Source organism: Ambystoma mexicanum, chromosome 10 (genome assembly GCF_040938575.1).
Source record: "Ambystoma mexicanum isolate Mex_15411 chromosome 10, UKY_AmexF1_1, whole genome shotgun sequence".
Classification (NCBI taxonomy): domain Eukaryota; kingdom Metazoa; phylum Chordata; class Amphibia; order Caudata; family Ambystomatidae; genus Ambystoma; species Ambystoma mexicanum.
Genome location: NC_090932.1, coordinates 922,733,581 through 922,755,986, shown reverse-complemented (window position 1 = coordinate 922,755,986; position 22,406 = coordinate 922,733,581). Strand labels below are relative to the sequence as shown.

Below are 22,406 nucleotides of genomic sequence, written 5' to 3'. Positions count from 1 at the left end.
CGGGAAGTCCACGGACATTTCGTTCCGTTCAAAGTACTCGTTGGTCTTACCCGCGAGCCCCTCCGCTATCTCGGGTAATCCCAAGTAGTACGTGTTCAAGCGCCAGATCGCATCTGGTTGGTGAAGTGTGTCCTTTAGGGTTATGAGATGGGGAAGGGAGAGTTATCTGATATCCCTCTCACTAGGAATTCTGCCGATATGAGGCTATGGGACATGTTACGAGGGAGTAAGGCATAGTCAATTCTTGAAAGTGACTTGTGTGCATTGGAGTAAAACGAGAACCCAGTGTCTGGGTGTGCAGTGTCCTCCATGTGTCTAGCATTCCTGCTGCCTCGGCAAAAAGTATACAGTGCGGTCAGGACCCCCAGAGCCCTGTTCCCTTTGTGCGATCTGTCTTTAGTCACCTCCATGACCTCATTGAAGTCACCTCCCAGGACCCATGTATCTGGTCCCTCATCCAGTAATACAAAAGAACTCTTAGGGGAGCTACTATCGCTAAGTGTTGAGGGGGGGGTGTATGCTGCGATAAAGCCCCACTGTTCCCCCTCTGATGTCCCCCAGCACGAAGCGGCCGCGAGGATCGGGCCGTACTTTTGTGACCTGAAAGGGAACCCGCTTGTGGATAAGTATCATCGTGCCCCTAGCACTGCTCGAGAACCCAACCTGGTATGTGTGCGATTAGTTTGATCTCTTAAAGAACCCACAGTTAGTACCCATCAGATGGGTTTCTGTTAGTAAGGCCACATCCGGAGAATAGCAATTGAGGTATTGGAGTGCTAACTTCCTTTTTATACCGGAACCGAGTCCGTTAACATTCCATGATAGGATGGACAGTTGGCCTACCGGTGTTCTGTGTGTCGTGATTTCAAGGAGGATCATGTGTCGTGTTAGCCCCTGGAATCCTGGGCCCCCCTTGAGGCATCGCATCCCGCTTCCTCCATCTGTTTGACTTCCCTGCTGCTGTGTAATTATAGAACCTGAACCCATACATCTTGGGTATTACAATAAACTGTACCCCATAAACACCCACCACCCTGTAATCACCCCCTCGAACCCCCCCAAATAAAAATCTATATATGAGGCCGACGGGGTGGGGGGGTTGGAGAAATCTGTCTGACTGCAGGCGAGGGTTGCTGTGTGTCTTATAGCCCAGCATCGGTTCCCAAGTCTCTCCCTTTTTTCCGGGGCGGGTTGTCTTCCTTAGTTCCATTGCGCGGTGTGGAGGTTAGCTCGTGGTACAGATTATCCCCAGTCCCTTCCTTTCTGCGGTACATGGGGTGAAAAGACCTGTGTTTCCCGCCATTCCCAGGCTTCTCGCTGGTTGTAAAACCCATGGACTATGTTGTTGTAGTGTAATTTGAGGGTGGCTGGGAAGAATAATGCGTATTTGATGTTCAGAGACGCAAGTTCCTTTTTATCCGGATTCAGGGGCCCATTTCCGATTCCTTGTGGGTCTCGCTGTGTGCAATCTCAAGTGGTCCCTGTTCCCGCTGGGGATCCTGCATTCCCAACCTGCTCAGCTGAGTGGTTTGCTCAGAGAGGCTGGGTGCCAACGTTGTTGTCCTTGCCGGGTGAGCTTCCTCCTGGTTTATTGGGATGTGGGGAGGAGAAGACCTGTGTTTCTAACCGTTCCCAGGTCTTACGGGGGTTGTGGAACACATGGACTGTGCTTTTGTAGTACAATTTGAAGGTTGCTGGGAAGAAAAGTTCATATTTGATGCCCAGGGACGCCAGTTTCTTATTAACAGTCATAAGATTGCCGCGACTTCTGGACCTCCCTCGTATAGTTGGGGAAGAATCCAATGCGGTTGCCCTAAGTGATCAGGCCAGTTGCTCTCGCCATATGGAGGAGTGTATCACAATCCCTATAATTCATAGGTTTGGCAATCACTGTGCGCGGGGAGCCCCCCCGGGACCGGTCTGCCCGCCGGAATCCTGTGTGCCCTTTCAATAGAGAAAAGGTTTGAGAGTTTCTTAGGAGCCATAAGGTTCGATAGCCAGTCTTCCAGGAAGAGTTCCATGGAGGGTCCCTCCTCTGTTTCGAGAAGGCCAAGTATGCAACGGTTATTGCGGCAGGACCTTCCTTCACTGTCCTCGACTCTGCTCTGCAGAATGGTAATTTTCTGCTCCATTTGTTCCAGGCGGTCCCCCTAGATTTTTAAATGTGTCCTCGGTGTCGGATATACGTTGTTCTGCTTCCCCTACCCTGGATGCTAGATTTCTCAGGTCTTGTCTCAAAAAGGATACTTCAGAGGCTAGGCAGTCAATTTTCGTCTCCGAGGTCCTGGAGTCATTAATGGCTGCCATAATGTCTGTGATCTCCCAGTCGTGGTATCGTCCTCTGCTTCGCTTGTCGGTCTGGGGGGCTTTGCTGGGGTACTCATTGTGTACTTGTCGTTTTTAAAATTTTTATTTTTCTTTTTTATTCTGTGTTCCTCTGCGGGGCAGGTCCTTCCCCCATCTTTGACCCAGTGGGGCGGCTCAAGGGCGGTCCTCCGTCTCGTTGCTGATGACCTTGCCGGATCGGTGTACAGTGAAGCCAGCCAGTTCTGATTGCCTTCTGGTGTGCCTGCCGTGAAGGGGGGGGGGGTGGGGCCTCCAGTCCCCAGCCCTATGTCGGTTCCCGGTACCTCCGTCCACCTGCGTTGGGTGAGTTGTTTTGCTTCGGTGTCCTGCACTGCGCTTTATCTGTGTGATGGTATGGGCACAGTCTCTGGCGGTGTCTATGTTCCCCAGAAGCTTGTGGCCTACTGTTTATCAGTGAGGAATGGAGGTGTTTCCTTGGGCTGCTCCTGCATTGGCAGTCATTTTCGCTCTTGTTGTAGGGTGTTAGTGATCCGACTGATTGGATGGCCTCTCCTCTGTTGGTATGGCTGAATGCCCCTTGTGGCCTTCTGCAGGGAAACATGCGGTCTGCTGCTTGATGTGGGCTGGCTGCGTATCAAGGGGGGGGGCAGGGGGGAGGGGGTGCATGGTTCAGTACCTCCGGAATGGTAGACAGTAGTTGGCCTTGCTTGTGGCTTGAGGAACTGCAGCTGGGCTGGTGATGTTTTGTGCAACCGTCGGGCGTGGGCCCTGCAGAGACGGACCGCCAGATGCATGGTCTGTGAAGGCAGACTCCACGAGGCCTTGCGCTTGTTGAGATGTTGCAGCCGAAGTGTAGGGTCGGGCGAGGGGTGTGAGAGGGAGCGACCACACTCCACTTCCCTGGTGTATCCCCGGACCGGTGTACCCCCCCCTCCTTACCGGCTACGTGTATAGGATGTGGGGTTGGGCCGCCTGCCGCACCCGACAGCCCCTCGGTAGTGTAGCCGGTCTGCTGCCGCAACAATTCCGCCTAGTGCTGTCCGTATGATCTGTTCGGCGGGGTCTGGTCGTTGCTGCTTCTTATTCGTCGCTCGCAGGTTCTGCGTGACCGAGCACCGCGGCCACGCCATCGAGGTTGAGACAGCCCCGATTCCAGCAGCACCGCCCCTCCCACCCTGAAGGTCCCACTCATGCAGTCTCGGCCATCCAGTGCCGCTCCTCCCCCATACAGCCACGCGCCGAGTCCTGTCGGGATTTCGGGGGAATGGTGTAGGTGCAATCCCTTTCTTGTAAATATCGTTCCTGGATGATTTTCTTCCCAAATTCAGCAGGATAACGGCAGTCCCGGCATCCGACGGCCGCTCAACAGGACCCCTCTGTGGTACTTCTTGAACTTGTAGAAAGGGAGCTGAAAAGGAAGCTTACAGCTGGAAGCAGCTCAGAACTTTGATCAACATTTCTTGTAATGTAGATATCCCTACACCTTTAGCTTTAGTTGTGAGGCCAGTGATTGGTTTTGAACACAGACGGACTTTTAAGTTGACTCACTTTCCTTAGTTTCGTTCAGGTAGGGAAATTCCACCTTGTCATAGAGCAAGGCCTTCAACCATCCTAACATTTTAGTTAATCATTTTGTTTTGAACTTTGAATCTTTTGTCTGTCTTACTTCATGATGCCTTCACACCAAGCATATACAGTTACTTCCATTAACTTAACAACCAAATTAAAAAACAATTAAAAGCATATTAATAATTCACAAAAACACAATTGTACACAAAAAGAGATACAAAACAAGGTATTACAAAATAGCTTTGATTATCCCAATTCGACAACCTTAATAAAAACTCTCCCATCACTCGCTGTCCACACAGGTTGATGTGCTTCAAACTACAGCCAAAGTAACATTTAAATGTCAACCACCAAATAATGAGCCCCATTTTATTTTTTTCCTTGACACTTTATATTGATTCTGAAATGTTCCCATGAATAACCCCCGTGCCTCTGCCAGAGATGAACAGGATAACTGATGTTGAGTTTCGATTACAGACTGAGCATTGCAAAAACAGCAGCAACTTTCTTCCATCTTTGGCGTGCTCCTAAGAACTCTCTAGTGGGTAACTGCACATGGAAATGTTAGTATTTAGACAGGATATTAAATGCTTCACTTCATCGCAAAGATTTGAAAATGATTGTTACTTTGTGCATTGAGAGCAGGTATCCAGTGAGAGCAGGTATCCAGTCAAACCTTTAGAGTTTATGTCCGGTTATTAAGAAGCGGCTCTATATCAATCTTTAAGTTCACACAAACAAGCAATCCTTGACCCAAACTGATAAAGTGGCCTGATTTCGCCTGGACCGTTTCTTTAAGAAATGGCAATATAGCGTTCTGCTGAATCAAAGACACTTTCTCTGGAAGGACCGTGCCTTCCATTTGACCATGATGGAAAGGGATAGGAGACCGAACTCCGTGTCCCAGTTGAATAGGGAAGATTTGGGGGAGGCGCAAACGTTTTTCCAAAGAGGGCTTCTAGTGCCTTCCACAACGCCCCACTGAAGTTTGCATTCTGCGACATAGGTTAGAATCGCCACCACCTTCTGCTTATAGAAAACTAAAACTGGGCCGACAGACTATTGCCCATATCTGCGGTAAATAAACAGCCCATGTGCCTTTATGACATAGCTGGACTACATTTTAAAGGTCCCTAGAGTTATTAACACAAGTGCCTAGGAAGGAATACTCATCCACCACCACCGTAGGGACATTATAAACATACTATATTTCAGTTTGCTGCAAGAACGGTTTGACTGAAAACCCAATGATGTTAGATTTGGCTACATTGATTTAAAGCCGTTTTTATCCACATACTTTTCCAGTGCTTAAAGTTGCGTTTAGAGTCCCACAGGCTTCTGGCCCAGAAGAATATTTTTTTTATAGTGTAGATCAAGATATTTGCCTAAATATAGGTGGCAGTTCCTTAGTTCACCATTGTTGTGTGTTTTGGGTAGATCCCTTGCTGGTAACGTCACACTCAAATTACAGAGTTGAGAGTATGTGAAACATGTCTTCTTTATTCATCAGCTTCCTGTTCACTCCCTTCAACTTCCTACTTTGAATTCTCAGCTGTACTGCCTCAGACCAAATCCCTCCCGCAGAACGACTTGGACAGGCAGTACAGAACACTACAATCTCCCCTGTCATAAATTGAAAGTCCCTATTGGCTTATTTCTTAAATCTACCTGACTGAATGTTTCATTGTCCTTCATGATCGACTTTTAGGTCAGTTGCTTGCATAGTCCAGAGCAAGCTCGTATTCTTCAGGTTCATACTTTTCCTCCTCTGAAATTCACTGTCCCTGAATCTTCTTCCTCATTATTAACCATTTCATTTGGGTCTGGATGGATGCAATGCAAAACACGAGTTGATGGCTGGAAGGTTTAGAATTGATCTTAACCTCTGGCATTGCTCTGGGCAACCCTCCATCGCCTGCCAAACCATTAAAGAATGGGAAAGACCATATTCAAATCAGGTTTGGTCTCGCCCCAAAAGTGGCAGTCCAGCCTGAACTGCTAGGCCACACCCGATCTGCACGAGACCACAGGCACCCCCAGACATGTTTTGGCTTTGAGACACATGAGTGAGGAGTAGCTTCGGATGCATCCCGTTTCCTGAAGAAAAATTCTTTCCTTGTGAGTATTGTTCCCTCTGTCTTCAAAGTCGACATGGAACCCTTCATTCCAGTTACTGTGAGCAGCTCTGTTAAAATGTGACTGCTCCTTGTGAGTCATTGGTTGATGTAACAGTACAGTGTCACCCAGTACTGTGTGGCTCTTTGGCCCTGCTTCTTAGCCGCATAGTGTTGTTTATTTTACTATTTTATTTTGCTCGATTATCCTTTTCTCGAATTTGCATCAGATCATGTTCTTGGCTGTGTGCTGTATTTTGTGGAAGGCGAGTGCCTACCTCCTACCAAACATCGGCTCCAAGGGGCAACATTTTATTGTTTTGCTGTGGATGGTATTTCTATAATCCTATAATAGTTTTTAGATGGCTTGCGCAATAGACTTGTCAGTTACGTCACAAGCTTGAATTATGTTTTACGTTTCTCTGAAGCGCTGCACTGCTAGGTACACTTGAAGCCACCGGGGCGTAACAAGTCTGTACTGGAAGGCCATGTACTTGGCAAATAGATGGAAATCTTGACTGAAGAACCCTGGGCCATTATCTAACTTGACTAATTTTGGTATGCCATAGACAGTGAAAGTTTTGTCAAGGGGCGGATATCGCCGACGAGGCAGCGGTGGATGAGATTTGAAAGCCACAACATATAGAACTACAAGAAGTACCCATTCTCTGAAAAGGTTCTGTAGGCGGACATAACACTCATCAATTGTTGAAAATGAAGGATCCTGTAGGTCGCTATACCACCTCACCCTGGCGTGGTGCAGTTAGTTGCGGTGCAAATATCTTGGAAACAGTGCATCCTAGGGCCTTGTTTAGTTTTGTTCCTTGTGTCGGGACCAGTTGATTTTTGCTTCCCCCCTCCCAGTGAACATGGTTTACGGCTTCGTCAGCAGGCACCATCTCACAAAATCCTCTGGAAAAGTAATTTCACTTGATGCAGTGAAAATTCTGAAAGTTCTGGAATGCTACCTGCCTTCGCCTCATACATTTCCCTTCCCAGAGAACATGGTTTATGGCTTCGTCAGAAGGCTACAAACCCAACACATTTGTACTTTTGCTAAAATCTGGGCAAAGGGGTGGGGTGACAAAATGTCATGTAGACAATAATGTCCGAAGGGTCCTAATGGGTAAGTATGCAACATTTGGGCAACTGTGTTGAATTGTATTGGGAGCAAAGCTTCACCAAGCCACAAACTGTGAGGAACCTGGGGGCATCCTCCAATCTACTCCCCTAGTGTCTTCCCCTCAGGTGGCCAGGGAAGGGCTATCGCTCTTGGATCCCGACCGTAGTGGTGGATATCCGAGGGATGATCACCTGTGTTGGAGGCTCTTTGGAGAGTGGAGGAAAGGTGCCTTTAGGTGAGGCATGGTATCCCTGTTCCCTTGACAGAATGCACCCTGCCCTCCCTCTACGTTTGTAGGGTATTATCAGTCTTCCCCATTGTCATACACTCCAACTTTCACATATGCATATCCCTTTAAGGCTGGGACGAAGAAGAAGCAACTAGGAGTCATGCACACTACCCTGTGCACGCCACTTTGGTACGAGGACTGGAGAAAACTACTATGAGGGTCGGGCATGTCCCATTAATAGAAGTAATTCTGGTCTGGCAAAGGACATGCACCTGCAACCAATTAATGGTTCACAGATGCATGTAAAGAGAGGCCAGAGAGATCCAGATGGGCAGGAGAATGCAGCACCCCGAGGTGGAGCAGGCAGAAGAAAGGCTGGTGAAAAGGGCACTTGTTTACTGCAGGGAAGTCAGAAAGATGCTGACGCCAGAGCGGGGCGTGGAGGGTCAGGAGCTCTGCAGAGCCCTGTGCCCTGTGTCTAGCCTCCCACTCCTGTTGGGACTGGGGGACACAGAAGTCTCCCATACACCACTGACAGCTGCAGGAAATTCTGGAGGAAGTGAGCGCTGCTCGCCAGGGCACCTGGAAAGAGAAATGAGCAAGCAAGAACCAGAGAGGGAAGTCGAAGCAGCTGGACAAGCGGCTGCACACCGGTGAGTGAAAGGGAGAGATCACTCAGGCCGCGGTGCTCCAGGAGCATGGTGTGTGTAACAGAAGATGCCAGTCAAGCAAAAGTATGTGGGTCTGGAGACCAAAAGGGGAACTATTGAAACCTGAACAAGCGGAAAAGTATTTACTGAATAACAAACTAATGATAGAAATGTACACTGTTTATGAAATACTGCATGAGTGAAAGGAAAGTGATGTACATTTCTGAACGCATTGAAACCAATCGAAACGCCTTTTTGAACTGAATGAAAGTGCAAAGCAAGTCTTAAGCTATTAATGAAAGCCTGGGAGGCTAGTGAAAAGCATTTGAGAAGCACTATGGCATAGTGTGAAAGCAAGGAGAAATGCCACAAACTGAAGTGTGTAAAAGTCACATGTCGGCTGAGTCAAAAGACTGACAAAGTAATACAAAAGTGTACATGCACTAAAAACACATCGTTGCAGAAGAGAAACCTATGTTGGCAAGGAAGTCCAAGGAAAGTCAATGACCATTACGAAGTGTCAAGGGTTATCGGTTTCGTAACCTGTGATGGGTGTACCGTGTGTTCCGATAACTGCACCTAGATCGAATAACCACAATTTGGAGTGAACCAAGCAAAGTCCAGAGAACTGTGTTGTCCTGGGGGAACGGAACCTGGAGGATATTTTGTGGAACTGTGCTGAACTTGGAGAAGGGAACCTCGGACATTTTGTGTAACTGTTTTGACCTTGAGAAGCTGAAAGCAAGCCAGGAGCTGGAAGAAGCTCTGAACATTATTACGAACACTGTTTTTGTTTACTCACATCCCTACACATTGTATATCTTTTAGTTGTGAGGGCAAGTATAGGTTTTGGACACCAACTGACCTTTTTTAAGTTGAACTTGCTGACACTATCCTTAGTTTCTTTAGGGCAATGCCACCTTAGCATAGGGCAAGTTAGTACTTGCACTATCCTGGCATTTAAGAAATAAACCCTTTTGCTTTTTAAAAAAAAAGTGAATCTGTGGTCTGTCTTCATGATGCCTTCTCAAAACCCACACACATTTTGACTTTTATATATATCGATGTTTATCAAGCACCAATAATTTGTATGGGCCTGACTGTATTGGATAAAATAAATCCATTGCTACCTGTTCCATATTGCTCACGGTAGGGGATACATTTACATTGGTTCTGGGAATGTGTGGGGTTGCAGGCTTTTAGTTTGGCCTCAATGAGGGAATCTGTTCTCGGGGAAGCATACCTTAGCAGTCCCTTGGCGTACATGAAGGGAAAGATCAATGACACAATGGTATAGGGAGCAGCAAACTTCTTGTCTCTTCATAATAGATTGGATACATTGCTAGTTATCAACTTGCACTAGTATTCGCAGGTGGTGTTGGTCTACGGCCTGCTTAACTCCAGCCAGACTTTTCCCCAACCCCCAATTTTACAGATATCTTAAGAATGTTGAAAATGTTTTCATTTTCTGTGCCCCTTTGAATGTCTTCCACCGGTGGCCGAATAGGTTGGGCTTTTTGCATATTGTAATGGATCTAGCAGTCTAACAATGGGATGTTTGTTGTTAAGGTAATGGAGTGGCGTGATAGGAATTCAGCTAGGTTGGCATCTTTGTCCAGCTTATGCTGTGTTGAAATGATAGTCTTGCAAGCGGAAACGCTATGTAGCTATTTTCTGGGGCAGTTGTGCTGTGGGCTTGCCATAGATGGTAGGCAGTGGTTGATGGTCAGTGACCACTGTGAAGTACGAGTTGGTAGAGTTCAGTTCATAGGCCCCCGCAACAGCTAAACATATATTTTCTGGCTATTGGTTATGCCTGTTCAGCTTGCTTCTGTTGGTATACGACACTGTGCTTGGGCAAGGAAGATCTGGGCTTACTTTGTACAAGCATTGCACCCAGCCCTACCGGATTGGCGTTCACGATGGCCTCTGTCTGAAGACTGGGATTACAATACAACATAGTGAAGGGTAAGGCACTGTATTGGCAGATTTTGTCAAAAGCTATTGTTCTGTTACCAGATCAGTTCCTGACCCTGCTTAGTGAGATGGCGCAATGGCATACATTGATCCAAAGTCCTGAATATGTCTCGTGCAGTAGCTCGACATGCCTAGAATTGAGCACACACAATACATTGAATTGGGTTTGTCAAGGCTGCTGGCTTTTCGAGATCGGGTTCTATTGCATTGTCTGAAAAGATGTGACCAAAGTGCTTCAGTGTGCTTTCCAAACTCCCATTTTATTATGATTTAATGTCAATTGGCATCATCCAAAGCCATGCACACTGTGTAATATCACGTTGTGTGATTCTTGGGTTGTTCTGAATACTAAAATAATGCTATGGATGAAGTAATTTGGAATATGTTTAACTTTTGTGGATGCCTGCAGCTGAGGATATTATGCTGTATCAATTCTGGCATCCATTCGATCTGTGTAGCACCATTTAACATGTGCATCATGTCTGTGATCCTTGGCGTGTCTCCTGCTGTATGGTTTGATTTTGGGGGGACTCATGTTCACACAGACACCCGTGTTTGCATGATGTTTTCTTTGGGACGTGAACGATTGGAGAGACCCAGGGTGAAAGGCCTGTGACTGGTGCAATGTCTTGTTTCTTTAGTATGTGTAGTTTAGTATAGCATATTTTCTTGGTGCTTGGTTTCTTGTAGTGCTGTCAGTTTTATTCTATTGTCATTGTGACACTTGACTTGACAGCGTTTTAGGTTTCATATCCTTTGAACCGAGGAGGGGTATAGTTTGTCAATGTTTTTTCATTGGGTTGAAACAATGAATAAAGTGTGCAGGAGTGTGTTTCCTGTTACTGGCAAGTCTGTTTGCCATTGCTGCTACCAGGAGGCCATTGCTGCTACCAGGAGGTGGAGTCTATCTTCAAAAACCCCCTTGCTACGCGGAGTCTGGGGTTCCCGTGCGGTCCGTGGCCCTCAGAGACCTGTTGGAGACCTGTCCGGGGAGCTCTGCAAGACTTGCGTGTCTTACACTCTACAACCTGGGAACCCCCCCCCCCCCGTGAGAGCACGGTAAGAGTCGCCTGCGTGCGCTAAGTTCTGAACATTGAGCGCGCCGCTATAACATGAGGACTGATGCCACGGCTAACACCCGCGCGCAAGCGAAACGAGGGCTGAATGGAGTAAATGCGGCACCTAATAAGCGCACTTTAAATGCCACCGAAAGGAAACCACAAGATGAAGTTGGAACAGAAGCGATACATGCCGCCCCTCCCATTTTACCACGCCTTCTTTCTGAGTGCTTGGTTTCCTTCGGGATTCCTTCGGGATTCGGAACTCAAAGGGGGGAGTGTGTTCTACCAGCGCGAACAGCAAGAGGACAGTGAGGCAGACGAAGTACGGGACATTATGAGTGAGAGTGAACAGGAGGAGGAGGAGGGGAAGGATGTGAGGGTGGGAGGTGGAAAAAATCTGGCCTCAGCAGAACATACACCCACGCCTGAAAAGGAAGCAGAGGCAGTGGTGAGGAACAACCCGGGCGGGGCTAGTGATTTGGCTGAAGAAGTGTGAGAGCGCGCTGACCTCTCTAACGCCCCCCACTTGGTACAAACAAATGTCCAAAATCCCCACAGAACTATCGAAGGAGCATGAGAGTAACAAGTTGGAACCAGAAAAACTCCATGCACTTCCAAAAATCCAAAGGAGGCAAATAGACAATGAGAAGCAGAAGGAAAGGGGTGCCGAATGTAGATATTGACGATTCAACTAGAGATGCAAGGGAAAGCAACCATCAATTGGTAGCGAAGAACATCTCAGAAAGTGACATAGAGGATGAGGACCCGCCCAGAGATCTGCAAACGGCGCAGGATCCACTTCCAAGGAGCGTGAACCCCTACCCCAAGCATCGAATATGGAAAGGCGATACAGCTTGGCCCTTCACTAAAATTACTGGCATGGCTAAGAGTTGCAGAGATGCCCAAGCCAGAGCCAAAAAAGAGAAAATACTGAATACGAACATAAGGTCAGTTGTCCAAACCCCTAATGCGACGCAGGCTCTGGATGGTAAGCCCTTCCCAGCCGATAGCGAATGAGAGATCCAGTTCTACCTGCACAACGGAAGAAATAGTGGAGGTCTTGGCATGTTCTGACGTATGGAAAGAAAGAATTGCCACTCAAAATGCCACCAAACCAGCATGTCGAAGAGACTCACTGGGGATTGCTAATCAAGTACTAAAAGACCTGGCACAGATGAACTCTAAATTAATGCAACCGCAAAGAGCCTCTCAATCAAGCGCTTCGGAAGAACAATGCCCCAAGCTGAGTGGTTACAACCTAAGAATAGAAGCATTTACGAAGTGATGAATCTGGAGTCTAACACCCCGTCCTTTGAGACTAGAAATTAGGAGATTGTGGTGTCACAAAAGAGGATTAGACGAGCAGCTAGTTCTGAGACTGAGACTGAAACTGAAAGTTCGAACAAATGCTTTAAAGGCTGGGTGAAAAGAAGCAAAAATGGAAGAAAAAAAGCGGATGATACACCAATGCCTAAAAGAATGCAAGAGTGTATACTTCGATCGTCATCCTCAGAGTCAGAGGATGATGGCCGCACACCAACTACAAAAAAAAGAGAGCCGACAGACGGCCCAATCTACACTCCCGAGAGAGCCAAGCAACACTGAAGACATTTCGGCTTACTTAGAGACGATAATCTCAAAGTTAAGTCCTATCCTGATGTCAGCTACTACGATACCCGAGGCTCCTCTGATGAAGTTATATGAGAACTTAAATGAGAACTTTCGAGACCAAACTACTCTGATCGCCCCTACTCAACTCTAAAATTGTGAAATTAGAGGTTGACCTGAAGGAAATGATGTCACAGGTCTCGATGACAAGAAGAGGTAATGATATCTCGCAAACAGCTTTGAAGGAGTCCTTAAAAAATAATTCTGAAGATAAGAGACTCCTAGCAGAAGTCACGAGACAAGCTCTTATGATGTTACAAAAAGAACGTGAGGGCAAGAGTGATTTGGACCAAAAACGTTCTTCTCTCAAAATCCGACCTCCCATGGATACAGTGATTTGACTTAGATCCATCTGAAAACCCAGAAAGATCCAGAAGAAACAAACAGCCTGTGAAAAGGGCAGAGGCTCAGAAGTCGAACTCGCATCAGAATTGCTGCTATGAAAAGGATCTGGTAATTACCCCAGAGGATATTGACAGTCCAGTGAAAGAGACCACTGATGAGGATCTGTCCAAGAAATCATGGACGCCCAAATCCACCAACGAAGACAGTCCCAGCAAAAGTGGATTTACCAGACAATTCCCAAATCGAAAAAGAAAAGTAAGAAGGAAACTAACATCCGCCAACTGACCCTATTCTTGCACAGGAAACCAATGATGCTCGAATAGCAACACCGGAAAACCAATCTATCTCCCGCGACAAAGAGAAAAACGATGGGGAGTGGTATGATATATTTGAAAACCCGAAATCGCAAGCAGGAGCCAACAAAACCAACAAGGCGAAGACGGACAAACTGAAACAGAGGAAATGTAAAAGAATCGAAAAACCAACAAGTTCAAAAGAATAAGAATCCTCGAAGTTCAGCAAATTTTTTCAGGAACATTAAAGCGCTGAATATCACAGTAAACAATACAGAGCCATCAGCAACAAAAAAAGAAAAATAGCGAGGAACCTACGGACTTGGTTGGAAAGGACCAACCTGAAATTCAATATGAGGCAAATAAAATGCCAAGGGACAATACCGCTCCCTTGGAGATCGAAGACAAGGATGAGTCAGAGGGGCTACTGAATGTCAACTTGCAGTAGAGTACACCCGACGAACTTGGGGAAGAAAATGCGGCAGATGCAAATCAGAAAATTGATGGGAATACTGGACAGGGTGAACCTGAAGTGGACACAAACCTCCCTCGATTACCTATGCAAGAACGCGAGAAAGGGAGAGGGGAGAAATCGACAGATAAGAGTGTTTTCATGGCCTGAAACAGCAAAAAAAGACCAGTCTTCAAATAAGAACAAACATGAAAAGGTGGAAGAACCTCAAACCTTCCATACTCTAGAAGAGAAACGTGTGATTAGCATGCAAAAATCTAAAATTAAGTTCAATAACCGTGCAGAATTACAGAACACACCAAGAGAAGAATTGCCAAAAAGTAATTCTAGCGTTGAAGCTCAGAAAGAGAAACCGAGCACTTAAAAAAAAAAAAATAAAAAAAACAGAAGGGGCACTCAGCGACAAGTCAAATGTTCCCGACCACCAGCAGCATATCCCCCCCCGAACACTAACATCAACGCACTGGCAAGGCCACAACCTTAGAGTACTGGTTGAAAAAAATTGAACATAGAAAAAGCGACACCCCGCTAAACAGATACACCATACTACAGCTATTTCAAAAAATCCTGGTGCTAAGAACGATAAAGAGCCCTCGAATTGATCGGGTTGAACTATAGCCGACATGAATCAGAAATTTGTGCTGTTACACATCAATGACAAGAAGGATGTCGAACTGGTCATGATGTGCGAGAGACAGCTGCTGGACGCTGGGTATCAAGTGTATGAGGTTGATAATGCCTTGGTGGTAAATGAACATGAAAAGTCAAAAGACAAAAAAAACCAATAAAAATGGGTAAAGAATCCCTGCTGAATTAGTCACCAAAAACGAGACCAAGATCAGAGTCTCTGAAAAATGACAAATTAAACCCAGAGGACTGTGATGTGGAAAGATCTTGCTCAAACAATGAGATAAGACAAAAGAAAATCAAAATAACAGTGGAGAACCTCCTGTATGTGAATCCAAAGGGTACAAAGAACTTAGAACCGAAATCCTGCGAGGATGAGAGCAAAAACTGGGCATGGTTAGCGAAGTTGTTAAATTTACCAATGAAGAGCTAATGCCATGATGAAACGACGTAATTGGTCATAGCCTCTTGCAATACGAGAGGCTTCTCCCACCTTTTGAGAGTAACGCCAGAAATATTAGCAAAGGCCGACCTGATATGTATGCAAGAAACATGGCTCACAAGAATGCCATGTGTTGAGGGCTTCAAAGTTGCAATAAATCTAGCTATAAGCAAAAAAAAAGGGCGCCCGATGTCGGGCCAATTGGTCTTCATTAAAAGAAATTGCGGTCTGAGAATCAAGACAGCACTGAACTTATCTCCCTTTCTCCATGAGGTTTGTATCGAACCAGTGAATCAAACGGCGATGAACGTACAATTCTCCACTTACTAAACGTGTACTGGAACACAACACTGAAAAACCGTCAGAAATGTGAGGATGCCCTCTTAGAGGCATCGACAATATACTAACAGATGACCCGAAGGCGTCGGTTATACTGTGTGGAGATTTCAATATGAAACTAATTGAACTTGAACAATCTAAAGCATCGACAAACCACAAAGAGAGATACAAAAGCGAATGTTGGTTGGAAGAAATGACACACAGAAACTTAATAATGCTGAATGGAGTAACAAGAGGAGACATCCCTGCAAAGCCTACATGGGGAAAGAGATTGCCAAAAATCCATACTGGATTATATCTTCTCGGATGGATTATCGCAAGAAATAGAATCATTCAGAGTTCTCAAGTCCAACCAAAGTGACCATAATATTGTGTCTAAAGAATGGAACAAGGACAAACCTGTGCAGCGTAACCAGTGGAGACAAGACATTTCGGTGGTACCTGGTCGGAATAGATTACGACTAAGGAACGCCGACATTATGGCAGTATGAGAACTATTGAAATCGAATCAGTAGAGGGGTCGGATGGATCCAATTGAATATTGGCAGTTCCTAGAAATTTACAAAATCAAAAAGAGGAATCCTCTGAAGACATAGTTATCAAAAGTACCAGTACGACCCTGAGGTGGTAAGAAGAAAGAGTTAAGGAAGAATCTAAGAGGAATTTTTGCGTCCAAAGCGTTGGATGGCAAAAGTCTGTAAAGTAAAAAAAAGCGAAAAACCAATATAATAATTGGTGTAAACAGCACAGAGCGATGATGGAACAAAGAGATGCTGAGATAATGCTGAAGGCCTTAAGTCAAAGGAACTCTAGAGGATTCTGGGCCACAATAAATGAATCAATGAACTCTGAAAAGGCTATATTATCAAATATGGTAACAGAAAATGACTGGGAAAGTCACTACACAAAATTATTTAAAAAAAAGACAAAACCCATGTATCACAAACCTTCAAACATGACATCCATGGGAAATTAAAATGGATCGAGAGGATATTCGGTCATCAATCTTAAAAAGTAGTGCCTTCAGAGCAGCAGGGCCTGATGGCCTTTCCAATGCTGAGCTAAAAGAGAACATTGAAGAGTGGTCGGAATTCTGCGACATCCTGTTCCAATCAATAATAAAAGGACTGATCCCCTCGACCTGGAAATCAGGGATTATTGTGCCAATATTCAAGAAGGGAATCAGTACTGACCCTGCAAATTACCGGCCAATAGCCTTACTCGACGTAGTGGGGAAAGTGTTTGCAACCCAGCCACTGGCACAACTCACAGCATGGATCAGACAGGAGGAGATCTACGACGAACGCCAGTCCGGGTTCGTCAAAGGAGTAGGTTGCAGCGTAAATCTCCTTATCTTGAATTTGATGAAAATCGAAGCCGTCAGAGCAGGCCAAAAAATCTACCTAGCATTTATTGATATGGCAAATGCATTTGATGGAGTTGACAGAGAAACACTTTGGCATAAACTCAAGGAAAGTGGGTGCAACGAGAGTCTAATCCACGCCATTAAAGAACTTTACTCTGATACCTACATCCAAGTACGTCTAGACAGTGAAGGAAATTTAACAAACCCTATACCAACTAAGAGGTGTGAAACAGGGGTGCCCATTGGGAGCCACCCTGTTCAACTTCTATATATCGGAAGTAGGAACAGCGCTTGAAAACGTGATGTAATTGCCACCGCTTGTGAATGGAGTTCAGTTACATCATATCTTGTACGCAGTTGACATGGTTATCTTAGATCGCACACCTATCGGCCTACAACGAAAACTGACGGCATTAAGGAACTACACAGAAGACCTCGGATTGGAGATTAATGTGGCTAAATCGGAAATCCTACTTCTGGAAAGCAAAAGAGGAAGGAAGTCAAACAAGTTCAGATCAAGTTGGTCCCTGGGGAGGAAGAAACTGAATAAAGTGCCGTACACAAGATACTTGGGTAAAATCATCAATTCCAGCATAAATGATGAACATATGATGAAAAAACTCCTAAACAGCTGTAAACAATGGACTTCCCAAGGTATAATGCTAAAAAAATACGGAACATTCTCGTGTGAGCCGGTGAGAAAATTCTACCAAAGCAAAGTCACTCCAATTCTAACCTATGGAGCAGGGAATACGTTCGGTCGTGACCACAAGATATGGTCACGTTGTGAAGGTTTTTTTTGGAAGAGAATTCTTCAGATCCCCCATAGCACGCCTGCCTGTGTTCTATACAAAGTGGGGATTTCCTCTCTGAACGCGAGAATCACATGGAACAAACTAGCGTTGTTCAGAAAAACATATGCAGAGGCAAATCTGCCACCTCTCAAAATCCTGATGGAAAGGAAGCTGCAAAGAAAATCTGCTTTAAGTGAATGGAAACAACAATGCAAAGAGATATTAAATCAACTGGGGTCAGATGAACTAACATTATGGTACAACCCAGAGTTGGTGAAAAGAAAATTACTAGATCCTGACTGGATCGAAATTGGAGAGAAAAGATCATCCCAAAAATCCATGCAAAACTTACCCACGGAAGCAAAAAAAACGGCTCCCGAAATATTTGATTATTTCACCCTATAAGCGCTTAAGAAGACTTAGTTCCGCTTGAACATCTTCGAAACAAAGGACATTTTGAGAAATCGACGGTTGATTCCATCAGAAAATTTAATGTGTAGATTCTGTGCAAAGGGAGAAGAAAACTTAAAACATCTTTCTGTGCTGCACCGAATTAAGAAACCAACGTGAGAACTGCCTAGGGAGGGAGATGAAACAATTCCAGACTTATAATTCTGAAGAATGGTGGAAACAAATGCACATCGGTGAAAGCAAAACGCTGAGGATTGCAATGAGATTTCTGGAGCAACTACAAATTCAACTGGAGTCGACATCAGCCTACATTAATAGAGAGGATCCTCCGGATGTAGGGACGGAGATCTGATGTACAGTGTACAGGACTTAAGCGATAAAAATCGTGTCCTCATCGAGTAAAGTGTCTTTTGATGCAGTTATAAATAAGTAAAAGACCACTTTTTTAAGGACAGAAGTAGAATAAGTAAATGTGGTGAGTTTTTATATTTCAAAAAGTTTGTATAAACGTAATAAGAAATATTTTAAAAAATAAACGGTATCGGGTAACATTGTCCCCATACATAATGTCGACGGGAAAAGGTTGTGGCGACATTATGTATGGGGTCAAAGGGAGCGGGTGTTGTAGGGGTGTCCTCTGCTCACCTTGGGGGGAGGGGATGGGGGAGTATTTGGGGGTGTTCCTTGCATGTTCAATGTAATAATGTCCCAGCAAAAAACAGAAATTATTTTGGTGACTTTTTTTTGCCAGGTGATCTTTTTTTTTGCGGGGGGAAATTACATGGAACCGAATATACTATGTAGAAAATGGGCTCGACCCGACTGAAACAGCTGATTTTTACAGTGAGGATGCAGCCACTGTGAGCTTCTGCTTTGACGTGCAACTGTATTCTGGGTGTTTTGATTTTAATCTGAGCATCCCCTTGCATAGAGCTTTTATTATTCATAAAGAAAGCTGTCTACTTCTGATGAGCAGAGCTTTGGCTGTTGGGGCATGTCAGCATAATCGGCTTCACCTATAATGCTGACTGCAGCACCTATTTCTACTATGATTTCAAGGGCGTGTTTATGAAAAGCCACAGTATGCTTCTGTGTTAAATGGTGGCATTGTCGTGATTTTCCTGTCCTTTGATAGGGCTAGCGTCTTTGTTTTTTTTGTCCCTGCGCGAGTAGTGTAAGGGTGCAGAAGGAGGCTGAAAGGTGGCATGTTTGAGGCTAAAGACTTTTATTGAATAGGAAAGAAAACCCATGTATCCCTATTCCTAAGGTGGGGTACCCTGCCTCAACTAAAGAGGTGAACTCACAGGATGCTGGACACTTTTGTCAAGAAAGCCTCACTTCTGTACCTTCTACTAGAAACTAAAGAATAAAGAAGCGCTGTTCTGGTCCGAGGAGAATCGCTCCCTTCTCCTGTGTTATGGTTCCTGGTTTGTTGAAACAGTTCCCAAATCTTAGAACGATCTCGTGTTGAACATTGTCGGGGGGAATGGCTCCCTACCCTTCTCCTGGTATCTTGTTATATGTTCTTTAGAACCAGGGGGATGACTCCTTTCCCATGGTCTTTTCATTAGGCTTAACACCTACAGCACCCAATTTTAAGTGTTAGAAGGTTCCACGACCATGGCTTCTCTTCATTGATCTGGCCAACTTGGTTCAGTTCCTGCCACAAGGAAGATGACTTGTATTGATTTAGGTCCTAGACCCTGGTTTCTCCTCTTCTTTGCAGTGGCCCACTTAGTTCACTTCCCTGCCAAGTACTGCCACGAGGAAGATGACTCTATATTTTGTTTATGGTCCCTGGCCCTTCTCTGGCTGTCAGTGGGCTTATCTCCACTACGGTCATGAGGGAGACTTCCTCTCAGGTTCTCTTTATGGTGCATGAGGTTCTTCACCCTTTCCTTGTAGTCAACTGGCTTCGTTCTACCACTACAGTGAGAAGATTTGTAGGCTTTCTGCCCCTGCCGCCCACTAAGCATTATGATTGTAAAGGGGTCTAGGGAAAACTGCACATGCTTTCTCTGTGAGCCACTCTGTTTCTCCCCCAGTTCTCCTGCCACCCTTTTAGCATGTTGGGCGTTTTGGCACATCGTCTGGACTTCCTGAGATGGCAGGCCTTTGGTTTGGCTTCTCCGGTGTCTTACTTTCCCTGTGGCTGTGCAACGGCGTTCCCGGCTGCTGTCTGTGTTCCTTTCCTCTCAACACTGCTGTGCACCGGCCTGCTCCTGCAGACCTTCCGATCATCGGACGCAGTGGACTGTCGGCGTCCTTGGAGCTCTCTCCCTCCAGGTCAGCGACGCAGGTTTGAATCTCCCACGTTTGGTGCGCAGCACACCTGCAATCTTCCACAGCTGCCTGAGACTAAGTGTTTAGTTCATTTTTATACAATGTTGCCAGCAGTGTCTGGGTCGATTGTAAGGTTTTATCTTGATTGCTCCGTGGGGCCAACTCGTCCTAGTCTTTCGATAACCTACGCTCCGGTTGTGTTGTACTTCTCAGTACTTTCAAGAAACTTGTGGTACCCTGCCTTATAACAGTACATAGGTCTACTGTCTTTGAAAAGGTTAGCAAAAGGAGAGGCTTGACTATGTGGGGATGCTGTACCCTAGATGGCCACCAGTATCCCCAGAGTGGGAGTCCCTCCTGTTGCAATCCTCCCGCAATATACTGCCCCTAGGGGGACTATCTGGTTGCGCCCTCACCTCCCTGGCCTCATGGGGAAAGGGCTCCTCCTCAGCAGAAAAGTGCCGACATCTAGCGAATTGTCAGAGTATGTTGTGTATGTTTTGTATGTTTGTGACAGGGGTATCTCCCTTGATGTTGACGTGGTGGTTCAGGAGGGTCGACACATGGACCTGAAGTCATTCTCCTAACCATATGCAATTTTTCTACTTCAGGACATGTGCCTTCATGTGGAAAATCGTACCCACATCAATAGTATGTTCCAGTTCTTGGCATGTTATAGTGTTGTCGCCATCTGATCTAAGGTTGACAGTGCAATGCTTAATGTGTCCATGGCTTCCGCTTGTATGTCAATCACCATGGCAGTATGCGCAATGGCTAATGCTATCCCATTTAATGCGTGAGGGTTTTGTAGATTTTTACAGATGGTTGATGATTCTCAGCGCTCAATTACTTTGGACTTCAGAGCTTTCCCGTTGGAATAACGGTAGCTGCATGATATTGTCCATCTTCTTTCATTCGCATACTAGTGTGGACTATGGTGCTCACAATCAATGTTTTTGTGTTGGGCGATGTACTAATTGAAACTTTTTCAGGTCAGCAAAAGTGTCAATTGTTACCTGGCTTCTAACAAAGTAGGTCTCTGATTAATAGGCCCACTGATAGTGTTGATGGACATTTCTTGCACCTGTCATCTTGTGAGGTAAATGTGTCTATGTACTTCGAAATCGTGCATCTATGTCACCCACCTGCCGTGTAACCTGGTGGTGTCTGTCATGTCCAATGGCAGACGTACCCAGACTGAATGTGTCTACGTTCATGGAGGGTGCAGGCCTCACATAAGTGACTTGGTTTCAGAAAGAGGACGTTTCGTTGTCAGACATGGTAGTGGTGTGCGGGCCTGGCCTATAACAATGGTTAGCAGTGTGTTGCGACGCTACACACAAACCTGGAATCCCTGCATCAAGCTTTTGCACAAACTCTTCAGGCAGCACATGCTTTGAGGTGTGGGGGGAACCTGTGTAGCTTACTGGAGGCAGTGAGGACAGAATACAGTGGTAGGCGAGGCCTTGTCACAAGGTGGCAGTGGAGGGTCATGCATTGGAGGAGAGCGTCAGGTGACGCAAGATAAAACGGTGTCCACAGTTGGCCGAGCACGGGGTCCACAGTTGGCTGAGCTAGGCTGGCGTGCAGTAGAAGATGGGGATTATTAGACTGCATGGCTTGGCACATGGTCCCCAGACGGTGCAGAGGGAGAAGACTCGAGTATCACCAGAGAACATTATCCTCTCATTCCCAGAATTAAATCGTAAAATGTAAAGCTTGATCCGTACTCTCCAGCTGGTCCCTGCAGATGGTGCATTCAGCCTTCTAAATTTTTCTAGCGTCGCCATCTTACTTCCTTCTCTATTGGCTGCACAGTAATGCCTTGCCCCTTTCTCCGTTTTCAAGCACTGTCTTTCCCTTGTGAGTTTCTGAAAGATGTTTGTAAGAGCCTGACCCAACTCCTGCTTTCATAATCAGAAATTCCTTGTTGCTGGCTTCGAAAAGGTGTATTCTCATCTATACTTTGATTCTGTGATACGAGAGCTACACGGCAACAAGCTTTACACTTTTTTTTTTTTTTTTTTTTTTTTTGGGAATGGACTTGGAAGATTCAGATCCTCGCCCCTTCATACTCTGTTGGCCACTGATCAAGCCTTCATAATAAATGCCATCTTCTCCCTGTAATGACTCTTGGCCACAATGGAGCGGGCGTCTTTGATTGCCGCCCGCAACTGTGAGCCCAGTCCAGCGAGATTTCCTTTCCCCCCTGATCTTTTTTAAAAATTTTAAATTTTTTATTGAAATTTACAGAAAACATACAAACATCAAACTTACTAGCATTGTAATTGTAGAATTCAACGCAAAGCATCCACACCCCCCAAACCATCCCCAAC

At 45.6% G+C, this 22,406-nt stretch overlaps 1 protein-coding gene across 1 annotated transcript in view; it reads left to right on the top strand.

The window, feature by feature from the left end:
• The window catches only part of NDUFB5 (NADH:ubiquinone oxidoreductase subunit B5), a 140,204-nt gene that overhangs the window by 16,633 nt on the left and 101,165 nt on the right, over positions 1–22,406 (top strand). The gene's annotated exons all lie outside the window — the stretch shown is intronic.